Below are 25932 nucleotides of genomic sequence, written 5' to 3'. Positions count from 1 at the left end.
ATTATTTTGTCTTGTGGCTATACTTTTGAAACAGTGAGTATTTTAACCTTTGCAGATTGGGCCCATTCACTTCCATTATAATGTTCCATTATATTTAAAATAAATGCCACAAATGCTGTCGATTGAGCTCAACTTGTATTGAACATGGATTATTTACTTTTACTATAAGTTTCATAAACAAAACAAAAACATCTTTAAAAGATTTGAGACCACTAATCTGTAAAACTTTGACAAATCTAGTGATTAGTTTATCCTCAAAAGCTCTCATTGTATTGAACCAACACAGTGCCTTTTTTACAAGACTTTGTTTCCTGGTGGACTTTGTGCCCTTAATTCTAAAAGTTGGCTTTAAGCCAGCCAATAAGATTGGAGCTGGTCATTTCAGTCACCACTTGACATTTGTGTTTGTAATATGCATCAGACGGTAAGTGAATGGTCTGTGGACATGCCATCTGAGTCTGAGACTATCATTAAGTCTTATTATGAGAGCTCTGACAAGCAGAGTGATTTTGTTAAACTGAGTGCTAACATACTTCATAAAGTCTGATACTATCTGAAAGTACAAAAGTCAGCTCCCACTGGAGCAGTTAGCCAAGCACAAGAGGGATTATTTTGGAGAGCACAAACTGAAATCAATAGTCATCTAAAATAAATAGAGTAACATGAGTATACACTGGCCAGAAAACATGTCAATATGTTGTATCTGCAATGATCATCTTTGCCCTGACCTCCATTAAGTAACAAATGACTTTTTTATTGCTGTAAAACATGAAAATAGTTGTGTTTGTAACCCGGACACACACACACAAGATGAGACAGTCACAATGTAATTCAAAAACTGCTTTTATTGTAACAATAAAAGCAGGCAAAAGTACAAACGGGCAAATCCAGTGAAGAGTAGTCGAGGGAAGCGTAGGGTCAAAAGCCGGGGAATCAAAGAGAGTAAAGGGGGGCAAATCCGGGAGAGTAGTCGAGGGGAGCGAGGGTCAAAGCCGGGGTAAACAGGATCGAGAGGCGGGTAAACTAACAAAGGGAGTAGACAGGGGTACTAGGGGAACGAGGAGCTGGCAAGCTAAGGGGGTAATCAAGAGGAGATCAAAACTAGACGAGACTAGCGGGGGCAAAGACACAGGAAACTAAATACAATAACCAACACCCGTGAAACAGATGTGCTGTGGTATTTATAGGGGAAGGTGCAGGTGTAAACAATGAAAGGTGATGAGACGAGTGCAGGTGAAACGAATAAAGGGGTGATAGAGACGAGTGCAGGTGGTCATAATGTTCTGGCCATTGGGAGCGGGCATGTGAGCCTGAGGAGGGAGACCTGCTATGAGCATGAGAGCTCGTAGGAGCAAAACGAGCTTGAGAGCTCGGGGGAGCAAAACGAGCGTGAGCTCGAGGGGGGCGGAACGAGCGTGCGAGCTCGAGGGGGCGGAACGAGCGTGCGAGCTTGAGGAGTGAGTGTGTGTGCGATGAAGCGGGGATGGGGCAGAGGAGCGGGGTTCGTGACAGTACTCCCCCCTCTAAAACGGACGGCTCCTGACGGCTGCGCTCGGTTGCGAGGAAGTGGTGCTGGACTATCCCAACAAACAAAAAAACCCTGAACAGACAACCCACAAAACACACAAACAAAATTGAGGGCAGTCCAAGGGGCACAGAGGGAAATGAGACAGTCCATAGGGTCAATGGGCAGTTTCAAGGCAAGGTCAGGGGGAACATAGCGGACAGGCGGGTGGTCGGGAGATCTAGGGGGCAGCCATAGGGCAGAGGCTGGGTCAGGGGGTCTGGAAGGTGACTGGAGGACAGGGACTGGGTCCGGGGGTCTGGAAGGTGACCACCGGACAGGAACAGGGTCAAGAGGCCACAGGACAGGGAGAGTGTCAGGGGGCCACCGGACAGTGTCGGGGGGCCAGGGAAGAGCCGTGAAAGGCGGTGCCGTCAGAGGCGGCACTGTAGGCGGCTTTGGAGGTGGGGTTCTGGAAGGCTCTGGAGGTGGAGCCGAAGTAGGCTTTAAGGGCGAAGGCCTGAAAGGCTCTGGAGGTGGAGTCAATGGAGGTGGCGCCGTGGGAGGTCCCCGAGGCGACGACCTGGCAGGCTCTGTAGTCTCGGGGGTTAGAGCCATAGGAAGCCCGAGAGACGGAGCCATAGAAAGCTCTGGAGTCTTTGGGAGCAGAGCCGTGAGGGGCTCGGGAGGTGGAGCCGTGGGAGGCTCTGGAGGCTCGGGAGGCGGAGCCGTAGGAGGCTCGGGAGGCGGAGCCATAGGAGGCTCGAGAGGCGGAGCCCTAGGAAGCTCTGGAGTCTCTGGGAGTAGAGCCGTGAGAGGCTCGGGGAAAAAGGTCGTGGAAGACTCGAGAGGCTCTAGAGGTGGGGCCCTGGAAGGCTCGAGAGGCTCGAGGGGGGGAGCCATGAAAAACTCAAGAGACGGAGCCCCGAGAGGCTCGGGAGGAGGAGGAGCCCTGGAAGACTCGAGAGACGAAGCCCTGAGAGGCTTGGAAGGGGGTGGAGCCCTGAAAGACTCGAGAGAAGCCCTGAGATGCTTGAGGGGAGGAGGAGCCCTGAGAGACTCGAGAGGGGAAGCCCTGAGAGGCTTGAGAGGGGGAGGAGCCCTGAGAGACTCGAGAGGGGGAGCCGTGAGAGGCTTGAGGGGTGGAGCCATGAAAGACTCGAGGGACGGAGCCCTGAGAGGCTCGAGGGGAGGAGGAGCCCTGAAAGACTCGAGAGGAGAAGCCCTGAGAGGCTCGAGAGGAGAAGCCCTGAGAGGCTCGAGAGGAGAAGCCCTGAGAGGCTCGAGAGGAGGAGCCTTGGGAGGCTCAAGGGGTAGAGCTCTGGGAGGCTCGAGAGACTTGAAAGGCAGAACCCTGGGGGGCTTGGGAGGTAGAGCTCTGGGAGGCTCGAGAGGAGGAGCCTTAGGAGGCTCGAGAGGAAGAGCCCTGGGAGGCTTGAGAGGAGCCCTGGGAGGCTTGGGAGGAGGGGCCTTGGGAGACTCGAGAGGCGGAGGCCGCGAGGGCTCTGAGGGGCGAGCAGAGGCTGGCAGAGCCGTGGAAGACTCTGGGGGCGGAGCAGAACCCGGCAGAGCCGTGGAAGACTCTGGGGGCGGAGCAGAACCCAGCAGAGCCGTGGAAGACTCTGGGGGCGGAGCAGAACCCGGCAGAGCCGTGGAAGACCCTGGGGGCGGAGCAGAACCCGGCAGAGCCGTGGAAGACCCTGGGGGCGGAGCAGAACCCGGTAGAGCCGTGGAAGACCCTGGGGACGGAGCAGAACCCGGCAGAGCCGTGGAAGACCCTGGGGGCGGAGCAGAACCCGGCAGAGCCGTGGAAGACCCTGGGGGCGGAGCAGAACCCGGCAGAGCCGTGGAAGACTCTGGGGGCGGAGCAGAACCCGGCAGAGCCGTGGAAGACTCTGAGGGAACCTCTGCAGTCTTGAGCACAAGACGAGACTGGGGAGAAGGGGCCCTCTTCCTTCTCTTGCGTCCTCGGCCAACAGGGGACGTGGGCATGGGGACGGTCGAGGCTACAGGCGCTGGCTCGCCGAACGTGGCGGGCATGGGCGCTGGCTCGTTGGCCGTGGCGGGCATGGGCGCTGGCTCGTTGGCCGTGGCGGGCATGGGCGCTGGCTTGTTGGCCGTGACAGGCCTCGGGACTGGGGCTGTGACAGGCTTCGGGGCTGGGGCCGTGTCAGGCTTCGGGACTGGGGCCGTGACAGGCCTCAGGACTGGGGCTGTGACAGGCCTCGGGACTGGGGCCGTGTCAGGCTTCAAGATGGGGGCCGTGGTAGGCTTCAAGACGGGGACCGTGGTAGGCTTCAAGACGGGGGCCGTGGTATGGAACGCTGGTTCAGTTTCTGCCTCCCCCACAGTAAACGAGGACCTAGCGTACAGTAGGTCGAGGTCAATAAACTGAGCGACCACCTGGCATGAATGATGCGGTTGGCTCATTCAGTCCACATTGAAAAATGTCTTTCAGAGCCACCTCATCAAAATTCACCTGGTACGCCAGGGCACAAAAATCCATAACAAAAACCTCCAAGGGTTGACTCCCCTGATGCAACCCCAAGAGTCGGGCCGCTGGCTCCTTAATGTCGAGGGCGGGGTTATGAGTTACACAACCGCTGCCTCGCATAAAAACCCCTTGGTCAGCGTCCGAAGAGCCAAAAAACCTCTCCGGGGGTGGAGAGTTCACGGCGCTCAAATATGCATGGGAAGCATAAACGGGCTCAGGGGCAGACACAGATGAAGCAGGGTGACAAAAATAAAAAAATCGCACGTACCTGCTGTCCCTGGGCTGTGAGCGCGCGATCATGACTCCCACCGGTAGATCCTGTGGCAGAGTGCGGTGAAAACATCTGCTCTAGTGAGCTGCGCGAATTCTCCGCGTGATGCATTGTGACTGTCTTCGGTGAGGTTGGTTATTCTGTAACCCGGACACACACACACAAGATGAGACAGTCACAATGTAATTCAAAAACTGCTTTTATTGTAATTAGGGTCAAAAGCCGGGGAATCAAAGAGAGTAAAGGGGGGCAAATCCGGGAGAGTATTCGAGGGGAGCGAGGGTCAAAGCCGGGGTAAACAGGATCGAGAGGCGGGTAAACTAACAAAGGGAGTAGACAGGGGTACTAGGGGAACAAGGAGCTGGCAAGCTAAGGGGGTAATCAAGAGAAGATCAAAACTAGACGAGACTAGCGGGGGCAAAGACACAGGAAACTAAATACAATAACCAACACCCGTGAAACGGATGTGCTGTGGTATTTATAGGGGAAGGTGCAGGTGTAAACAATGAAAGGTGATGAGACGAGTGCAGGTGAAACGAATAAAGGGGTGATAGAGACGAGTGCAGGTGGTCATAATGTTCTGGCCATTGGGAGCGGGCATGTGACCCCGAGGAGGGAGACCTGCTACGAGCATGAGAGCTCGTAGGAGCAAAACGAGTGTGAGAGCTCGAGGGAGCAAAACGAGCGTGAGCTCGAGGGAGGCAGAACGAGCGTGCGAGCTCCAGGGGGCGGAACGTGCGTGCGAGCTTGAGGAGTGAGTGTGTGTGCGACAAAGCGGGCATGGGGCAGAGGAGCGGGGTTCGTGACAGTGTTAATGTAGTTATTGGGGAAATGTGTACTGTACATGGCAAAGGCACACATGATCGGCCAATTTGTTTCTCATGACCTCATCATTAAAGAACAGTTAACAAAATACAAAGTCCTTCAAATCTTTTCCAGTATGACATAATTGAGCATTAACATCCATCTCTGGATGGATGTTAGGATGGACCAGAACTGAAGAAAAGCCTCCATGTGCCTGTGAAAGAAGACCAACAGAAAAGCTAATTATCACCTCTTACACTCTGTTAACACTACACAACTAAAGCAGAAAGTGTGAGCGCACAAGGCTAATATGCAAATACTGGTGTTAATTATGGAATGCTTAGTTGTGGAATGAGCTGCAACACTTTTTTCGTACTCAGGTTAGGCAGGAGTTAGCACTGCTCCTTTTGGAGAGTCTGAAAAAGAAATGGACTGTTGGTCCAAAATTGCAAATCAGTGTATTCTTTCACTGCAAAATAGAAATCTGTCAGAATCACTGGTGGAAAGAATCTCTTAGGCAAGGTGTCCCTTGTTTGGCCCTTTGAATCAATTATTTTTAGCCTGTAATTATTCTCATGGCTTGTGTTGTCCTTATTGTGAAGGCATTATTTTTTATATACTGTATATTGACCAGGCTGCACATTTGACATTGTTGGTGGTGCCGCAGTGCTTGGAGTCTCCCAGAAACACAAGACTGTGAAATATTTGTCCGTTGCCTATTCACAGCTCTCAGGATGACTATGAGAAAATGCCAGTCATTTGTTAATTAGCGGCATGTGAATATGCTTTTAAATAGACTGTGATATAGAATGAATAATCAAATATTCATTGAAAGATCAATTCAGAATGAAGTTATTTAAATGGCTGCTGTACCGCAGCAGTTCTTTTTAATGTCCTTTGAAATGAGAATTAAAAAGGCCAATTAAATTGATACATGATAGTATTGGTATAGTAGTTGTGACAGGGAGGAGGAGGGCGTGGCCAGGCCATGACGATGAACGCCTGACACTGAGTTGCCCCAATCAGTGGGAGAGAGATAAGGAGGAGCCAGTTCGAGAGAGAGAGAGAGAGAGAGAGAGAGAGAGAGAGAGAGACACACACACACACACACACACACACACACACACATGGAGCTGTGCTTGTTTGTGTGCATGTGTTTTGTTAGGCTGAAAAGAAGTTTTTTGTTTGTGTTATTAAAGTCTTTTTGATTGTTCACTCCGATTCCCGCTTCCTCCTTAGTAGGGAAGGCAGATGTCTCCCACAGTTGTGCTACAGTTTCTTCACTACATTTTCACTTTCATAATTGTGTATTACAGAGGAATAGGTTTGTTTTACTGAATTTAAAAACATTTGAATGTAAGAATTTTTTTAATAATTAAGAGTTTACCTTTATTGTTAGTTTTGCATCATATTTTTAATCAATCTCGCTATAATACATTTGTATGTTGGTTTGCATTTCATCTGTAAATGTGTGTTTGTGTGAGTGTACAGTACTGTATATACAGTGCAGCAAATTTTTTTAAAGGTGTTTATAAAGTTAAGTGTAGTTGGAACCAAAAGTAGTTGTAATTTTTTTTCAGGCCACATACAGACTGATTATGAAGTGAAGTGGCAGGTTTGGAAATAATTAAGTAAAAATGTTCAATCAAAGTAGTTTGAAAGTATCTTGAAAATTAAGCTTTTAATGTTTTGATGTTGGTGTTAAAACATGTTGGGTATGTGAACATTTCTTCAAAGTCCTCTCTCTCTTGTTTTTCTGGTTCTGTAGAGTCACAGTGCACATTGTGTGGTGAGACTGAAGGTGAGTGTCTTCCTCATCTCATCTCCTCTGCAAAGCTTCTGCTAACTTGTCAGATCTCTCTGTGTTTGTGTGTCCAGGCAGTTAACACTTAACCCAGACTGTATGTTTGTGTGCTCTAATGGCACGATGGAGAGTTCTGGAGGCAAACGCACTGATCTGTTTTAATGATTAAATTCATCATGATGCTGAGCTGCTTGCGGTCATTGTTTTGTGATTCCTCTCTGCTTGCCTCATCACAGCTGGCTGTGCTTCAACAGAAACAAGGCTACATTTCTCTGTTTCATCTCTCTGCTGCTCTGCTGACATGACTGATTCACAAACTTATTGAGCAGAAGTACTGCTAATCTGCTTTAATTTTTACAACCCACCCTCCCTCCCTTCTGTTTCCCACTGATTCATTCTTTCTTTCTTTCTTTCTTTCTTTCTTTCTTTCTTTCTTTCTTTCTTTCTTTCTTTCTTTCTTTCTTTCAAGTTCCTTCCTTCCTTTCTTCCTACATTATTTCCTCCATCACTTCATTCTTTCTTTCCTCCCTTCCTCCTTTCTCTCATCCATCCCTTTCTTCTTTCCTTCCTTCTGCTTTTTCTCCTCCATTTCTTCCTTCCTTCCTTCTTTTCTTCCACCTTTCTTTCATCCCTTCCTTCTTTAATTTTTTAATTCCTCCTTTCTTTCCGTTAGAGGGTGGAGGAGAGAGAGATGAAAAAAAAAACGTGTTTCTCTTCATGTTTCTCTTCTCGCCAGTTCTCCAATACGCCTAGCTTGTTCCTCGGCCACTCCTCCACCCTCTAACGGACGAAAGCTGTGCCTCTCCGGGTGGATCGGAGGCAGTCCTCCAGCCCCTGGCGGATGGAACACCCCGCCGCGTTCTTGGGGAACAGAAGGGGTCTCCCCCGCCCCTGGCAGCGGTTCTCCAGCTCCAGGCGGTCGGCAGCGAGCCCCTCCCCACTCGCGGTCAGCGGTCTCAGACCCCTCCGCGTTTCAGCGGCTGGTAGGGGACTCCTCCACCCCTGGCAGCGGCCCTGACCGCTCCAGGCGGTCGGTTAGGAGCTCCTACTCACCTTGCGGTCGGCGGTCGTCCTCCGCTTACAGGCGGACGGGCTCCTCGTCCCCCGGCAGATGGCCGCGGATGCTCCGTTGGGGTGGATGGTAGTGGCGAGAACTCTGCTACAGCGTATCCCTCCTCCTTCCCGGGTTTCAGCACCAGTGTAATCAGTTCAATGGAAAGGAAGAGGTGAGAACCGGCTTGACAATATAAATTATATTTTAATTATAAACTGAAACAAAAGACACAAACACACACATGACGGAAATATCCATAAACGATCTCTCTTTCCCACACAATCCCCGTAGTCGGCCTTTATCCCTCTCGGAGGCTTGATTAGCCTGATAAGGGACCGGGTGTGTAGAATCACGACCCAGCCCCGCCCTCCGCCCTGCCACACATACTTAAGTTTAGCCATTTTCTGTGTGCCATTTGTAATGTTGGCAATTAAATTAGTTTATCCAGTTATGCAACAAAGCAACCCAGCCTTATTATGTAGTCAAAATATTTTGGATGACAACAGCATAATCTCTAGGTGGAATATTTCAATGCTCAACCAGTAAATTTAAAGGGATAGTTCACCTAAAAAAGCATATTCTGTCATAATTTACTTACCCTGATTTTGTTCTAAACCAGTTTAATTTTCTTTCTTTCATGGAACACAAAAAGATATGTTAAGTAGAAGTAGTTCACCAATTAATTTCATTGTATAGAAAAAATATCATAAGATGCAATGAAAATGAGTAGTTACTGAGAGGCTAACATTCTCCCTTGCATGATTTTTCGGTGTACTCTCCCTTTAACAGTAAATTATACAAAGACGCTGACTTGATATACCTGCTATATTTATATCTTGCACATGAAACTGCACACCGCAGTCAAATTAGAACAGAAGACTCTGATTGCATTTTAACCCAGACTAAAGAAACTTTTACAAGATTCAACACTAACCTGCATCCCAGACTGTTATTATTATTATAACCTTATTCTTTGCTCACTATTTTTTTTATATTACTTTTATTTGACCTATTAGCACAGCAGTCACATTGCAATCGTATTGAATCTATGTGGTTCCATCATACTTGTATTAAAGAGATTCTGATTCTGTCATAATTTTTTCACCCTTATGTAATTTCAAACCTGAATGACTTTCTTTCCTCTGCAGAACACAATTTTCCAAGCTGCTCTCTTCCATACAAATAATTGAATGGAGACTAGGTGCTGTCAAGCTCCAAAAATTTACTTCTGAAGTCATATAATGGCTTTGTTTGTGGAACAGTTTGAAAAGTATTTATTTATTTATTTATTTTTACATTTTAGTCACTGAAGATCTTGCTTCACAGCCATATTCATAAGGCTTGGGATCAATGCCTTTGGCACACATTGATAATCGGAAGAGTTTCAGGATGATGTTCAATGTATATCAAGAATATTTTCAGATATAAATCAGGCTGCTCGTTGCACAGTAGTTTTTATCTTTTCATGCATTTTCTTAAGACAACTTTGTTAAAGTGTAAGTGGCAGAGTAAATTATAGTGGGTTGTGCACTGGACACATCTGGCAGATGACATGGTGCATTCAAAAATCCATAACAATTATTTTCACTAGCCATCATAATATATATATATATTGATGCCTCAAAAATATATATAGATTAAATAACCTGCTGATCAATAATAGATTTACCGATATTTTACGACATTCCTAGGGGTCACCATGTACTTTCATAGTATGAAACAAAAGCAGCTTGGACATTGTGCTAAAAATAACTTCTTTTGGGTTCCACGAAAAATATATGTCATAAGAATTATGAAAGACAAGGGGGTGAATAAATCATAACAGAATTTTCATTTTTGGGTGAACTATCCCTTTAAGTATTGCAGTTGTTCTAGCATTGAGCTCTGTCTGATGAAAGCAATCAAAAATAAATTAATTAAATCTCATAGACATGAGAACAGTAAATTAAATATCCAAATGAACATGTTACCAGTCCTCACTGCAGTGATTTACTGTTCTCAGATGGAAATCGTTTTCCTTAGCAACATGGCAATGATCAAAGACATTACAAGAGAGAGAAGTATCAGCTAATGTCTGTATGAAAAATGTTTATTCACTTCAATGAGCATCATGTTTTAAATCAATTCACAAGAGTCCAACTAGATTTCATAGAGGCTTCTGCATGAGTGGTTTTAGAATATTAAGAGGAAAGTAGAACAATTTGCTCAAAAGGGGGGCTGTGCAATAAAGAGGGTGTATATGTGTATGTGTGTGTGATCTCTATTAAAGCTGTAAAAAATGCCTACCTCTTCTTGTTATGGTTATTTTTTTTCTTTTTTTCCGTCATCCTTTTTTTATTTCCAAGCTCTTTAAGTGTCTCCTTGCTTCACTTTTTTGTTGTGATGGCAGAATTCTTGCCCGCTGTGTTGCCAAGGGAGATGAGTGTCTACACTGTAAACAAGGTTTTTAGTCTGACCTTGCTCCAGAGCTGGTTCACACTCTGTGCGTGTGAACCACAGGGCCATTTATTGAATTTACTGGCAGCAAAACAGGTTAGCACTCAAGATATGTCACCATCTTCTTCCCTATATGGATTTTTCTAGTTTCTAAGAAACATGCATCATTAAATGTAATCAAACTACTTTTAACTGTTGAAGGTGCTATAAGGATTTAGTTTTGATGTTATTCTTGCAAACAGATATCACTAAAATGGGTGATTTGAATCACGCCATTGACAGCCCATATTTTTTTTGTTTATTTTTTTGCAAATCATAAAAAAGTCTAATAAGAAATGCTCCTTTGCCAGCAAATAATTTTGCATGTGGATTTGCTGAGATCGGGTTTGCTGACATGTCTTTGAAGGTTTGGGATATTAAGATTAGTAAAATGCCATTAGTTAGCAAAAATGGCTGAAAACACTTACAGAACCGTAGAGCAGAGAGTGAGTGGCTTCCTCTGGACTTTTGTGTCCCGAGTTGTCCTTGGACTGTACATAGCTCGAAGGATTAGGAAGAAGAAAGAGAGCAGAAAGAGGAGACCAAGTGACGGTTCCAAGAGAGCGTTGCAAGAGAGAATTCTAAGAGGGAGTTTTTCTTGTTTTGGAAACATTTGAACTGAAATTGGCCACACCCCAAATGTGTCCTCAGCCAATCAATGTGGCTTTCCAAAGTCACATGGCCAACTGGTCTGTCCTTTCAAAGTTGATTTACAATCCTTTGTGTGGAGAATCCTTACATTCTTCCTTCTCAAAATAGTGAATGTTTAATAGTGAACTTTTATATCTTGAAAACAGTGCAAGAGACATGACATTCATTGTCATCAACATTCTCTACGTAAACAAGCAAGCATTTACATACTAAATGTGACATGCTTTCTTGAATATTACACGTGTAAGTTATAAAACATGAAAATTCCTGATTACAAATCACTACAAATGTTTTAAAAGGATAATCAGGCTATAATCATTAATTTGACAGTTATACAAGTGATCACAGGTCATAGAGTCATTTTAAGATTATCTAGCAAGGCTAGGGATGGTGTATATTTTATAGAGTTAAATCACATGTACTGGGACTTTGTGTGAAGTGATCATTCATTCCCTTTTAGCTGCTGTTTGCAGATTAATGAGAATCTCATGAGGATCTCACAAGGAAACCTTTCAAAGAGAACATGCTTTAGCTCTGTGTAACCTGCTTTAGCTCTGTAAGGCCATGCTGAGGGTTTAAGTTTGTGGAACCAAGAAGGATCTTCTTTATTGGTCAGCTCTTTCTTTACAAACCCTAGTTTGAGATTAAGCAGGCATGGGAGAGATGGTCTCCTTCAACCATGGATTTGTTTTTATGACTCTCTAGTGGCTCGGTGGGGGATCTCTCTGATCTGTGGAATGTGGTGTTGTGTTCATTTGATGGCTTTGTTCATGGATAATCCTACAAGTGTTATTATGAAAGATAAATGACATTCAATAAAGAACAAAAAATATAAAGGAGTGTATTTTAAATATACTTTTAACGGCTCTAATATTTAAAAGATTGCTTCCCTTTCATGGTCATTTTGGATGAAATATATTACTAACAAAATATCCTTTAAAGAGAAAATAAGGATTTGACATCATGTATTTACACTTGTGCTCATCTTCTAATGACTCAAGAGACGTCAGAAGACATGATGACGTTTCCAGTAAGGAAACATAATAGTAAGCAACGAAGCTTCCTGGTTTTTATGGTGCATTGTGGGATTTTTTTGGGGGGCGAATGTTTCAGTGCACTGGAACGATTTAGCAATTGTTTTTAACAGCCTTAAAAACTCCCTGATCAGTGCCCTGACTACTGAACTAGGGACCTAATTGAGATGCACCCTAAGACTTTGCTAACTTAAATGACATCAATAAAAACTATTGCTTTTGCATGATACTTCCATAGGTGTCTGTATAAAAGATGACTGCCATATCAGCCAAAGCAACTTATACAAGACATTAATGTGTGCACCTTTACGTATGATCAAATATTAATACAGTGCAACTTAATATTTATTGTAAACATGTATATTTACAGTATAAAGCAAATTGGCCGTCAACTGTCCAAAGTTCCTTAGTGGACATTGGGCAATTAATGACATTAGTATCTTGACATAACACAATGAGTGTCCACTTATGATAAAACCTGGTTTTCTCATTAGTCACCATGCAGACAGTAATAAGGAGGCGGAGAGAGGTCTGTTGTGTGTCCTGTCCTGTCCTCATTCTCTTTTCTCATCATATCTGTGCAAGCCCCGACAGTCTGTTCCTGGCCCACAGCTATCTGTAATAGCATTCCACACTAATACACTGTCCCTCTGTGAGCAGATACATTGGCTCACACTGAATTGGGCAGCATAGATTTTTAATTTCAAAAATCCATTTACATTGATTAGAGAAGAGACAGACAGGAAGTCTGCCAAACACTGACTGAGGACTAAAACCAAGATCTGGGATCTGTCTGACCATAAACTGAAGCCTATGAAGGCAGAGTGTTGTCTTAGGGACTGGTTTTACAGCCTTTACAGGAAAAACCTTGACTTTTATTAATCTATTTAAGAGGTTTATTGTTCTTTGCAAGCTTTAAACTGCATAGTGCATTGTTCATCTCCAGGGAGATTTCTCTTGATATCTTCCCTCCAGTCTTAAAGTAGGCTACATTCTTGCAATTCCTGAATCTGAAGAGTTAGAGAGTTTTCATACATTTCACATAAAGCACCAGCAATTGTTTCCCAGCAGCATTTTCTAAATAATGATGAAATATCTCTAGAGGAGAATTCAAGAGAAGTGAAATCTTAAAAGCTCAAAGCATATCTGAGCAGAAGAAAAGTCACCTCTATTAAATGTCACTGTAAGTATAGGCCATATATAATGCAGCCACTCTGCCCCTGTATTTTGGTGACATTTTTATAATTTTAAGTGCAGATTTTAACCCCAACAACACTTTTTCTTATTGTCATGTCAGTTGCAAAAAATACAAAAATGGGCTGTAATCGGCAGTTCCAATATTGGCTGGCTTTACACAATTTTTGTATTTCTATGTGCAGCAGTCCACCTGGAAATTAAGTTGTATTTCCAAGATACTGGGTACAATGAGCATTTTTGAGGAAGAACTAATTACTGGATTTTCCAGGTTAGTGGGTTTAAATCTAAAGGAAATGTAGTTTTGTTTGAGGCCGTAAACTAACTGAAGTACGTAAAGTAGATAAAATAGCGGAACTACAGTATGTATAACGCTTTGCTATGTCTGTAAATAATCTGTTGCCAACTCATTACTTTTTAATGGACAGAAAATCTGAGAAATTCATTGTCACTAACATTTCTGCTAATTTCTTCTGTGTTTTCTGTATAGTCTGTTGCGGACTCTGTTGTGCCATTATTTGCATAATTTTTTCCCCCATGCCAGTCTTTTGTTTTTGAATCAACCATTTCAGATAAACCTGCCTTAAAACAGCATGTAAAAACAGCACAAATTTTACATGTTGATCAGACAGTCCAACCTGTCTAATTGGGCAATTCTGAGCCAGAATAAGCTGCAATGTGGACCAAGCTTTATGTTCATTGTCATAAGTCTGGCTATGCAAGACTACAATTAGGACAGGTAATTGAGAGTGCTAAGCTAGGTCTCAAAAGTAACTTTTTTGACTCTAAGGCCCCTCCTATTGTCCAAGACAATATTCAAGCAAGTTAGACTATTAGAATAGCTTATTCATGTATTATTAATCATTTTAACTAATCTTGGGGCTAGACGTTTGTTGAGGCCCCCTAATGGGCCCTGGCCCCTTGGTTAAGATCCATTGTAATAAAACACTGTTTAACAAATACATAGAAGTTTACCAATTTCTAAAATTCTATGATGAGTTGAAGTTACAGATGAGTAAATACACACGTCTGCTAGTTTGTACTCACAGTAGCAGAGTTCCTACAGCAGTCTGGGATGTCAGCACCATGTGCATGTGAAGTCAACCATGTCTTTCTTTCACTGGCTTCAAGCTCTCTCTATTTCCTTTAAATTTAGATTGTTGCCCACCAGTACTCCATTGCCATGGAAATGAATGTTTGCTGAAGGCCACCCACATGTAGATCATACACCAAGGGACTGTCAGTTGTGTTGTTAGGAATGGCCTGCTGAAGCCTGTTACCTCTGAGATCACAGCCTGTGCGCTTAGTGATGTGAAGCACTGCACTTCCTGACCGACCGCAAATTACACTTTTATAGATTTATGAGACCCAAACACAGTTATTCTGTCATTTTGAAAAGAACAGATTTTAACAATAACTTTTTCAAACTCTGACCTCTTTTGCTTGTGGATCAGTGAGTAAATAATGTAAATGATTGAGTTCAAAAGAAAAATCTTTTTTACTGTCTAGTCTGTCAGTTAGGGTTCTCTAAGTCACTAAGGGAGATGTTCTCTGATGTTATCGTGACCTTTCCAGTTGTGCAATCTAATGGAATTTAACCAGATTGGGCCATGCGTGCCAGACAGCTGTTTATCCTCAGCAAAGCTACTGTAATTTAATCTATCCTGCTCTGTATTCTATGTGGTGGATCTGCTGAGACATATCTGTCCCACATGGTAAGTGGAAGATTACAGATGTAACCCAGGCATCAATCTCTCAGACCCTCCACTGCTGTCTTAAATGCTTATATGAGTAGATTGAGGTTTGTTTTTGAAGCTAGCTGAAGGTGACATATTCTAGATAGATACTGTTTCTGTGCTAAGAGATGTTTTACAAAACATGAATAAAAATGGTTTATGGGTGGATTTTATGAGACTTGGTACCACAATATTGCACCTCAATTTCTAACCATATACGCACTTGCACAATAAGTATAAACACTTGACTCATATATTTATGCACTTACTGTTTCTTACTATCTCTTACTCTTTAAAAAAAAAACTCACAATCTAAATGCACAATCTAGTACTGATTATGCTTAATAAGCTGGCAATGTGAGTGGTCATGTAAACGCCTTAAATGGCTTTTCTTTATTGGGGTTAGGTCATAAATGGGTTAAGCATAACATAGATTTTTGCCCATCACCCTAATTGTAAACAACTTTACATGTAAACACCTTTGCAGGCATTCTTAAAGGGATAATACAACAAAAAATTAAAACTCTCTCATTATTTACTCACTTTCATGCCATCCCAGATGTGTATGACTTTCTTCTGCTGAACACAAACAAAGATTTTTAGAAGAATATCTCAGCTCTTAAGGTACTTTCAATGCAAATGAATTGTGACCAAAACTTTGAAGCTCCAAAAATCACACAAAGGCTGCAAAAAAGTAATCCATACGACTTCAGAAGCTATATAATAAGTGTGGGTGAGAAATAGATAAATATTTCAATCCTTTTTTTTTTTTTTAATAAATCTCCACTTTCAGAATGTGAAAGTAAAAGTGGAAGTGGAGTTTTATAGTTAAAAGGACTGAAATATTGAGTCGTATGGATTAACTTTATGCTGCTTTTATGTGCTTTTTTGGAGCTTGAAAGGTCTAGCCAACATTCATTAGCATTGTGTGGACCTACAGAGCTGAGATATTCTTCTAAATGTCTTCGTTTGTGTTTTGCAGAAGAAAGAAAGTCATACAAAGACCAGAGGTCAGTCATTTCAAATGGAATGTCACACAGCCGCTGTGTGGAGTTCTTTCTATCTGCAGAGGCTAATAGACCGGATGTGACCGCCCGAATGAATGTGATGTATTCATTCAAAACTATGAGTATGAAGTGAGAAAAAATGAAGGTTTTTATCCTAAACTTTATTCTAAACTCCTGCTAATTCTACAGATTGGACGAATATGAGGCTCTATCTGCCGCAAAAAGGTGCCGGTTTTCTGAAAACATTGGCAACTAGAAACAGGTGTTTTTTTAGCGACGGGTTGACTAGTTCTTCCTAGTGTTTACATGAAACTTACGCCACTGAAGGTAATGCAAGTTTTCAAAAGTTTTGCAGACTTTCAAAAATGGCCAAGAGAACAGTTCAAGGAAATCTTTTGTCTTTCTTTTTTACACACATACGTAAACACATACAGCGCAGCTGCCCGAAATTCTCTCTCTCTCGAACTATCGTCACTGGCTGCCTTTATCCCTCTCGCGCCCCAACATGCTGATTGGTGACCGGCGTGCGTTGTTCCAGCCCGGCCCGCCCTCCTCCGCTCTACAGTAAGATATTGTTATGACAAGTAAGTGCACAGTTACATTTGTTCATGTTTTTAACTGAAACTATTTTCAGGGTTTCACCCATAAAACACTTTTGTGTGTAGAACAACTTTTTGCACCACTGTATGCAAATGGTGCACTGTATGCACCATCCTCCGAAATGGTCCACACTTCTGTTACTAGTTTGGCTATTGAAGTAGAAAAAAAAATGGGTGTGACAGTGAGCGAACGATCTAGAAACATTTTTCATGAGAACGTGGATTCTATTCACAAAATTTATCATAAATTAAAATAACAGGGAACCAGGTGCATATTATGGCCATGTGTAAAACACTATGATTTATAATAGTCCTTTACAAATGTTGCTTGTCAAACTGTACGATATGAACACATTGATATCACCATTGCACACTGTGCGACATTATGTCATACTGCACGATATACATCGTAGCCGACTGTGGTCCCAATCGTCCCGATTAGTGAACGGGACTCAAGTTATGGGACTGTTGCAGAATAGAAACGAAATGGTGAAATTTACACACCACAAATACAGAAAAGTACAGATGTTGAGAATGAACATGAGTGTGGGAGGTTGCCTACTGTAATAATGAGCTACCACAAGCAAATATTCACTGTGGAAATAAAAAGACTTGTGGCCCAAAAAATTACAAACTTTGCACAAAGAAAGTGGGTTATAGTATGTCTTTCTCCTCTTTTAGATTAGTAACCTATAGGCCACGCAAAATGTAGAAAATTCATAAAGGCTGATAATATATCACACTTGCAAATTCTCTATGGATGATACACAATCATGATGTAGATTTCTATAATTGTATCCAACTGTATTTTGGATTAAAACGTCCCATCAATACTTACCAGTATAAATTGTTCAATCTTTCTACTTTATTTATTTCTTTATTTATAAATAAAATTGGAGTGGTGTGAATCTTAACTAAAGATGTTTACAAACGTTTAAAGTAAATTGATTAAACGTAAAATAGTAATTAAAATAATGAAAATGCCTGATAAATGTAAAGAATATGCAATATTTTTTTTTATGTTCCGTTTTGTAAGCTCTGTATTTATTTTATTCAGAGAATAATGCTTTCTTATTGCTGACGTGTTACACTTTTCTCGAAGTATTTTCTGCTTATTTATTTATTAAATCTTTTTATATAAAATTAAAAGAAAAAACATTTAAAGTGCTTGAGTTGAGTGATAACTGGGCACCAATGTTGCTATGGTGCAAACACGGAGCAGGTTTCTTTCCAAGTGAATTAGGGTGCGAGAGAGGAGTGGAATATCTCATCCCTTCCTAATAGCAGTCACACTATATGGCTACGATGCTAAATTTCAGACACTGCCCAAATTTCGTCAGAGGCTGAAGATCATCACAAAGGCTATTAATTGGCCGTCTGTTAACATGTTACACTGAATGTTGTAAGATTGCGAGAGAAATCCTTTATATGATTCCAGAAATGAGTCTTAGACGGCAGTATCGTGGCCAAAATCATATAGTGTGCACCCGCCTTAAGGGTCAATGACGTGACACAATTTATTAAATCTTTTACATTTATCTATTAAATAAAAAACATATTTTCAATTTCTGTCTTTTAAGTCATATTGATATTTTTTCTGGGGCTTAAAGTAAAAAAAAATGTATGTGGTGTCCAGAGACAGTAAAAATAGTCAAAGTCTCGTTAAAAGCTGAAATTCTCAAAAAAAAAAAGAAATATTGGCATGACTAGTGCAGGATAATCTTTTAAGCAGTAAAACACTTGTGTTTTATAATATTATTCATTTAAAAAAAAATTATTTGTCCACCAAATCAAAGTCATGTGGTTTAACCAATTTTTTGACCATAAAAAACATAAAACAGAGAGGAAACCTTGAGACCCTCAAGACTGAGTGTGAAGACATTATTATAAGGCACATTTTGTTCTCAGGTTACCCCTGAGAAAACTTCATGCTATTTTTGAACAAAATTGCATTTTTAAAGATTTATTTATATTATTACTTTTATTATTATTATTATTATTATTATTATTATTATTATTATTATTATTATTTTGTAGTAAAATGCTTTAAATGCTTTTCACAAATTTATTGAAACCAAATTGGACACAATGATTATATTTCTAAGAATTTGACAAATGTGTTTTAAACTAGATTTTATCCTTTTATTTGGAATTTTATTGAATTTATCCATCTGCTCAACAAGGAGGTTTGGTAGCAAACCTCAGAAAGCATTTCACAAAACCAACAACATTACTACATTTCATGAAAGATTATTTAGAATTTTTTTATCATCTTTGTCTATGTCTCAAGGGGCTGGGTGCTCTGACGTCAAAATTTGTGATTGCTTTCTCCCATGGAACAAACATTGTGTGACTGTAGCAATGTTTTTGTAAAATAAAATAGTTGTTTATTACACATCTCAGGAGAGTTCCGAAGTGAAATGTGCACTGTGTGGTGCTAAAAGGGAGTAAAATGTTCTCCTGTACAGACAAGGGTTTAAAGGTTAATGTTCTATCGAGATTTAAATCAACAAAACCGACCTCCCTTAGAAACCTTAAATCTAGACCTAAACGATAGTGTCATAAAAAGCAAATTTGACATAAAAAAACTTTTCTGATGCAGCCATGTAATTTTGTGGTGCTATTGGGGCTTTTCCCCTGCACGGTACAACTCGACTCGACTCGACTCAACTCGACTCAGCTCGCTTTTTGGGGGTTTTCCACTGTGGATAGTACCTGGTACTTTTTTTTAGTACCACCTTGGTCGAGGTTCCAAGTGAGCCAAACCGATACTAAATGTGACGTCAGGGAGAATCATCACTACCAGTGTCACTGGATTTCCGATACGTGACATCAACCCGTTAGTTTTAAAATTAGTAACAGCGATAGCAGTATACTATAATTTGTTCAGGCGACTTTCGAATTGTGAAAAAATAAAAGGCTGTGCGTAAAACCATGCCGCGGTCAATAAACGAGGTGCAGATGGTCCACTTGTTAGTGATGAGCGAAACGAAAAAGTCTCTCAGGAAGTGTCTCAGCTGCTGGCCGCACACGGCTACCACTGGACCTATCAACAGTGTAGGGAAAAGTAAAAATAAAACTTCAGAGTGACTACAGAACCATCAAGGAAAAGTGGAAGTGGTTCGACCAAATGGATGCTATCTAAACTGGCAAGCAATAGGAGGGAGAGTGCCCTTGACGCAGCCACGATGGAGGATGGTATGTTTTGTTACGTTAACTCTATACTCTGCTTGAATGCTGCACTTTATTTATTTGACCAGCTACTGGAAGCTTGCTTCTAGAACAACCAGGCCAATTTAACTGTTACACTTGTGTAAAAAAAAATCCCCATGCAACAACAACTGCTTTATGCAGCACAATGAGCTAGTAGCTAACAGCTAGCAGTTGTGTTATTGTTTTGGTCAGTTTGTGTCGTGTTTAAGATGATGTCATGGCAGCAGAAGCAGCGCAACTATGACAATCAGTCTATAATCCCACCCACTTTGATTCGGCACTAAACTGCAGTGGAAATGCAAGCTCAGAAAAGTAAAGCAAGTAGAATTGAGGCGAGTCAAACCACAACATGCAGTGGAAAAGTGCCATATGACACTTTCAGCTCACAATTTGACTTGCATGCTCTTCAGGACTTGTATTCCGGTCTTTTGTATATGGAACACTCTATCAGTTGAGCTAATGTGCAATTTGATCATACTTAAACAAGCTTGTAAATGTAATTGTTTATGTAATGCAAATGTTAAAATGAGTCATGTGCTGTAGTAAATGTGTTTATATGTCATAAGATAGTACTGTGTGAGGAACAGAGCTAAAAGCAAGTGTTTAAAAGTGTTAACTGATATTCTGCCATTTTTAGTGTAAGGGGATAAAAGTAATTATTGTTTTAGCACTTCTAGTGTTCATTCCACCAGGAAATTGAAGTGTTACATAAAACAGGCCACATAAAAATAATTTTGTAGAAATGTAGATATTGTTACTTGATTCTACGTCCATGCTGTGAATGCCACAGGGGGAGAAATATAACAGTCGTCAGAGACAGTAAAAAGCTGACTTAACAAGCCAATCACATTTAACAACATCTTCTCTCACACAATCTCCTCTCTTGATTTCATTCTAACTAGGAAAAAAAGTAATTTAACTTTTTTAATACATTAGAACAATTTAATGTGAATACTTTTTAACTTTCACTCAAGTATGTTTTTGGCTAGATACTTGAACTTTTAGTTCAGTAAAATTTTCACTCAGTATCCATACTTTAACTTAAGTATAACTTCTGAGTACTTTTTAAAAACTGCATGAGGGTTAGTAAATTATAATATCATTGTGGAGGTGGGGGCGTGGTCGAGTGTTCATCCGGAGAGAGAGAAATTGGTAAGGGTGCACACACCTGAGCACTTTAATATCTAACACCTGTTTCTGACTGCAGTAAGCACTGGGGAGAGCGATAAAAAGGGACCATGTCAGAGGCGAAAGGGGAGAGAGTTACCATGCAGAAAAAGACTGTGTTGAGTTGTGACTGTGGTCTGCTGAATGTTGTGCTGAAAAGACACTTTTAGTTTGTTTAATTAAAGTTCTACTTTTGAGTTCAAATCCCAAGTTTCAGGTTTCCTCGTTTCCCACCCAACAAACCTCTCACACTTGTGCCGAAAGACATTGGGGCCACCGGCGGCGGGACAAACCCCCACAAACGGGGAGCTGGCTTCGGAATTTACGAGGAGTGGGTGCACGGGGGTGGGTAGAGAGAGTAGGAGGGCATTTCCGCCCCGTGATATGCCAAAGCTGTTGAGTGAAGGCAAATGGGCAGCCATGCACATCCATCTTCATTGACCAGAAGAGTTGTCGTATTGGTCTGGGCTGCTACCAACCCACTGCAGGATGGTCTTCCTCAGATCGTCATACACTAGGAGACTTGCCACTGGTAATTGTTGTGTTCTAAGTCATGCTGCCCACTGAGCACATGGCCAGCCGGATTCGTGGGCAGGATTCTTACAAATCCAAGAAGGCCTCAGGATCGTCTTCAGCCCCCATCTTCATGAGGGCGACCGGGGGCATGGGGGCTGCTGGGTCTGGGGTCACATTCGGGGCTTTCTGCTGGTGCAGTTGCTCCGGATCACATGCTGGTTCTCTGCTTGAGCTTGGAGAGCACCTCCTGGAATCAGCAATCCTGGTCCTGGCATAGCTCAAGCAGGGCCTGATGTTGCGCATGGTACATACTGACGAGGGACTTGAGGACTTCTGCCAACTGTGAGGTGTTCTCTGTATCTTTGTACTACTGTATCTATTACTTTTGTTCTTGTACTTTTCTGAGTATCTTTGTAACACTTCTCCTGTTATTGTACACCTTTGATGAATCACTTTTTTTGTTGCTGCTTTATATACATTTTTCTGCTGAATGAGTAAATGTAAATAACCCTTTCGTATGGATATATAAATGCCTTTTAATGACTTAAAAAGTATTTTCCATACCAGCATTCCTCAGCATTCCCAGGGTTGCAGTTAATGTGTGAATGCCCAGAAAGTCTTTCTGCATCCACTGAAGTTCTTCATACTATTCCTGAATGTGAACCTGCATCATCTGCACAAGCAGGCATTTTCCACCCAATCTAAATGTTTACATTGCCCTCAAGGGGTTTCTGCTGGTGTGATTTTCAGGGATGTGGTACTGGACCAGGATGTTTATGGATCCCCAATGCAATCAGTGCAATGGCACACTGTGATAAATGTTCCACAAGGACTATTCAGATGCTGCTTTTTGTTCACAAAAGAGAAAAACCTGATGGGACATGTTTTAAATGTTGCCACCAGAGTTAAGCCCCTTGAGTACAGTGGAAAATATAGAAAATTATGTTTGGCTAATGGCACTTGATGTATCTTGAAAAATTACAAAGACAGAAGCAGTGTTTACATTATTTTATTTAGCCGTAATTGGTTTAATCTTGTTTGCACTTTACGCTGTTTGTTTGTTTAATTATGGTTTGTAAAAGCTGTATTGTTGAGGCTTGTTTCTATGTAAAAATAATAGGTCTGTTAATCAATTAAATGTGATGCCGATTAATACATCAAATAAATCACAGTTAGATGTAAATATAAATTTGTGCTGAGAAAGCCCCCAAATAAAGATAAATAGTATATATATATATATATATATATATATATATATATATATATATATATATATACATTGGTGGCCGAAAATTTGGAATAATGTACAAATTTTGATCTTATGGAAAGAAATTGGTACTAAATTGGTTATTCACCATTCAACTGATCACAATGTATAGTCAAGACATGTATAATGTGAAAAATTACTATTACAATTTGAAAAAAAAATTCAGAACTTTATAAACTACTTCAAAGAGTTCTTATCAAAACATCCTCCACATGCAGCAATGACAGCTTTGCAGATCCTTGGCGTTCTAGCTGACAGTTTGTCCAGATACTCAGATGAGTCAATTCACCCCACGCTTCCTGTAGCACTTACCATAGATGTGGCTGTCTTGTCAGGCACTTCTCACACACCTTACAGTCTAGCTGATCCCACAAAAGCTCATTGGGGTTAAGATCCATAACACTCTTTTCCAATTATCTGTTGTTCAATGTCTGTTTCTTTGCCTGAGTTTTCTCTTTATTGTTGTACATGAAACTGGTGTTGAGCAGGTAGAATTCAATGAAGCTATCAGTTGAGGACATGTGAGGTGTTTATTTCTGAGTGGTGGTGGCGAAGTGGGCTAAAGCACTAAACTGTTAAGCAGAAGGTTGTTGGTTCAAACCCCACAGCCACCACCATTGTGTCCTTGAGCAAGGCACTTAACTCCAGGTTGCTCCGGGGAGATTGTCCATGTAATTATGGCTCTGTAAGTTGCTTTGGATAAAAGCGTCTGCTAAATGCAAAATTTAAATGTATTTCTCAAACTAGAGACTCCGATGTACTTATGCTCTTGTTTAGTTGTACATCTGGCCTTCCACATCTCTTTCTGTCCTTGTTAGAGCCAGTTGCCCTTTGTCTTTGAAGACTGTAGTGTACACGTTTGTATGAAATCTCAAGCATTGTATAGCCTTCATTCCTCAAAACAATGATTGACTGATGAGATTCTAGAGAAAACTGTTTCTTTTTTTTCCATTTTTGACCTTTTATTGACCTTAAGATATGTCTGTTGCATACTGTGGCAACACAAAGACAATGTTAAGATTCATTTAATGAACAAAATAGCTTTCAACTGTGTTTTACATAATGGCAAGTTATTTTCTATTACCAATTTAGCAATTTAGCATAATTACTCAAGGATAATATGTTGAAGTGATGGCTGCTGGAAATGGGGCTGTCTAGATTTGATTCAAATAGTGATGGTGCTGTTTTTTACATCAGTAATGTCCTGACTATACTTTGTGATCAGTTGAATGCCACTTTGGTGAATTAAAGGACTAATTTCATTCCAAAACATCAAAATCTCTACATTATTCCAAACTTTTGGCTGCCAGTGTATATATATATGTACAGTATATATATACTGCTCTGGAAAACATTGTGACTTTTTACCACTGTAAAATTATCAGTTTCTCTGGATTTACTATTTAAAGGTATGTGTTAGAGTAAAATAAACATTTTAGTTTTATTCTATAAAGTACTGACAACATTTCTCCCAAATTCCAAATAAAAATATTGTAATTTAGAGCATTTATTTGCAGAAAATGACAACTGGACAAAAAAAAAATGCAGTGATTTCAGACCTCGGATAATGCAAATAAAACAAGTTCATATCGGTGATAATCTGGGAGTGCTTCAGCAAGGCTGGAATCAGGCAGATTCGTCTGAAGGATGCATGAATCAAGCCCCTTACAAGGTTAACCTGGAATAAAGCTGGCTGCCTTCTGCTCTGACAATGTTCCCCAACTCTTAGGATTGTTTTTTCCAGCAGGACAATTCTCCTTGCATCACAGCTGGGTTTATCAATGTATGGATGGAGGACCACCAGATCAAGACCCAGTCATGGCCACTGGCCAGCCCAATCTCCAGACCTGAACCCCATTGAAAATCTCTGGAATGTGATCAAGAGGAAGATGGATGGCCACAAGCCATCAAAGAACGCCAAGCTGCTTGAAGTTTTTTGCTAGGAGTGGCATAAAGTCACTCAACAGCAATGCGAAAGACTGGTAGAAAGCATGCCAAGATGTATGAAGGCTGTGATTTTTATTTGGAATTTGGGAGAAATTTTGTCATTACTTTATAGAATAAAAAAAATAATAATTTTACTCATTCCTATAAATAGTAAATCCAGAGATAATTTTGCAGTGGTCTCTTATTTTTCTCCAGAGCTGTGCATACTGTATATGATTGATGTTTAATCACATTTATTTAATAAAATTGAATAAAATCACATTTTTGTTCTCAGTGTCACAGTGTTAACACTATAAACATCTCAGAAGCACAATTTATCATCAAATACATATAATTATTTTTTATTTTTTTGCCATTTCGCTTTAAAAATATTATTACACATTTAATTTTAACTTAAGAACCCTTTAATATTCACCCAAAAATACATTTTATGAGCACAGAAAAGGAGAGGTTTTAATGAACATCACAGGCTATCTTTTCTACACAATGGCAGTTTACAGTACCTCACTTAAAAGAACAAAACAAACACGTGAACACACAAACCACTTAGAAGGAGCTTCTCACATTTCAAGGCAGGGCAAGGCAAGTTTATTTATATAGCACATTTCATACACAATGGTAATTCAAAGTGCTTTACATAGAAGAGATTAAAATAAGAATAAAAAAATAAAAAATAAGAATAATTGAAACAGTTTAGAATATAAAATAGAATAAAATACAGTACAAACGGTCGGACACACAGTGGCACAGTGCTCATTCAGTAAATGCACAGCTAAACAGATGTGTTCTGAGTCTGGATTTGAATGTGACTACTGTAGGAGCACATCTGATCTCTTCTGGAAGCTGGTTCCAGCTGCGGCTGGCATAATAGCTAAAAGCAGACTCTCCTTGCTTAGAATGAACCCTTGGTATTTCTAGCTGATGTGATCTTAATGATCTGAGTGATTTGTTGGGTTTATATTCAGTGAGCATATCTGCAATATATTGAGGTCCTAGCCCATTGAGTGATTTATATACCAGTAATAATACTTTAAAATCAATCCTAAATGTAACTGGGATCCAGAGTAAAGACCTGAGGATTGGTGTGATATGTTCATATTTTCTGGTTCTGCTCAGAATCCTGGCAGCAGCGTTCTGTATGAGCTGCAGCTGTCTTATGGTCTTTTTGGGAAGGCCAGTGAGGAGTCCATTACAA

At 41.1% G+C, this 25932-nt stretch overlaps 1 protein-coding gene across 1 annotated transcript in view; it reads left to right on the top strand.

Moving 5' to 3' along the window:
- The window catches only part of LOC127656798 (disks large-associated protein 2-like), a 215888-nt gene that overhangs the window by 62287 nt on the left and 127669 nt on the right, over nucleotides 1-25932 (top strand). The window contains exon 2 of the mRNA XM_052145257.1: nucleotides 6842-6874. The gene's annotated coding sequence lies outside the window, so the exon portion shown is untranslated. The remainder of the gene's footprint in view (nucleotides 1-6841; nucleotides 6875-25932) is intronic.

This window comes from Xyrauchen texanus, chromosome 16 (assembly GCF_025860055.1).
Source record: "Xyrauchen texanus isolate HMW12.3.18 chromosome 16, RBS_HiC_50CHRs, whole genome shotgun sequence".
Lineage (NCBI taxonomy): Eukaryota > Metazoa > Chordata > Actinopteri > Cypriniformes > Catostomidae > Xyrauchen > Xyrauchen texanus.
Note: the sequence above shows the minus strand (reverse complement) of the source record. Positions and strands in the feature narration are given on the sequence as shown.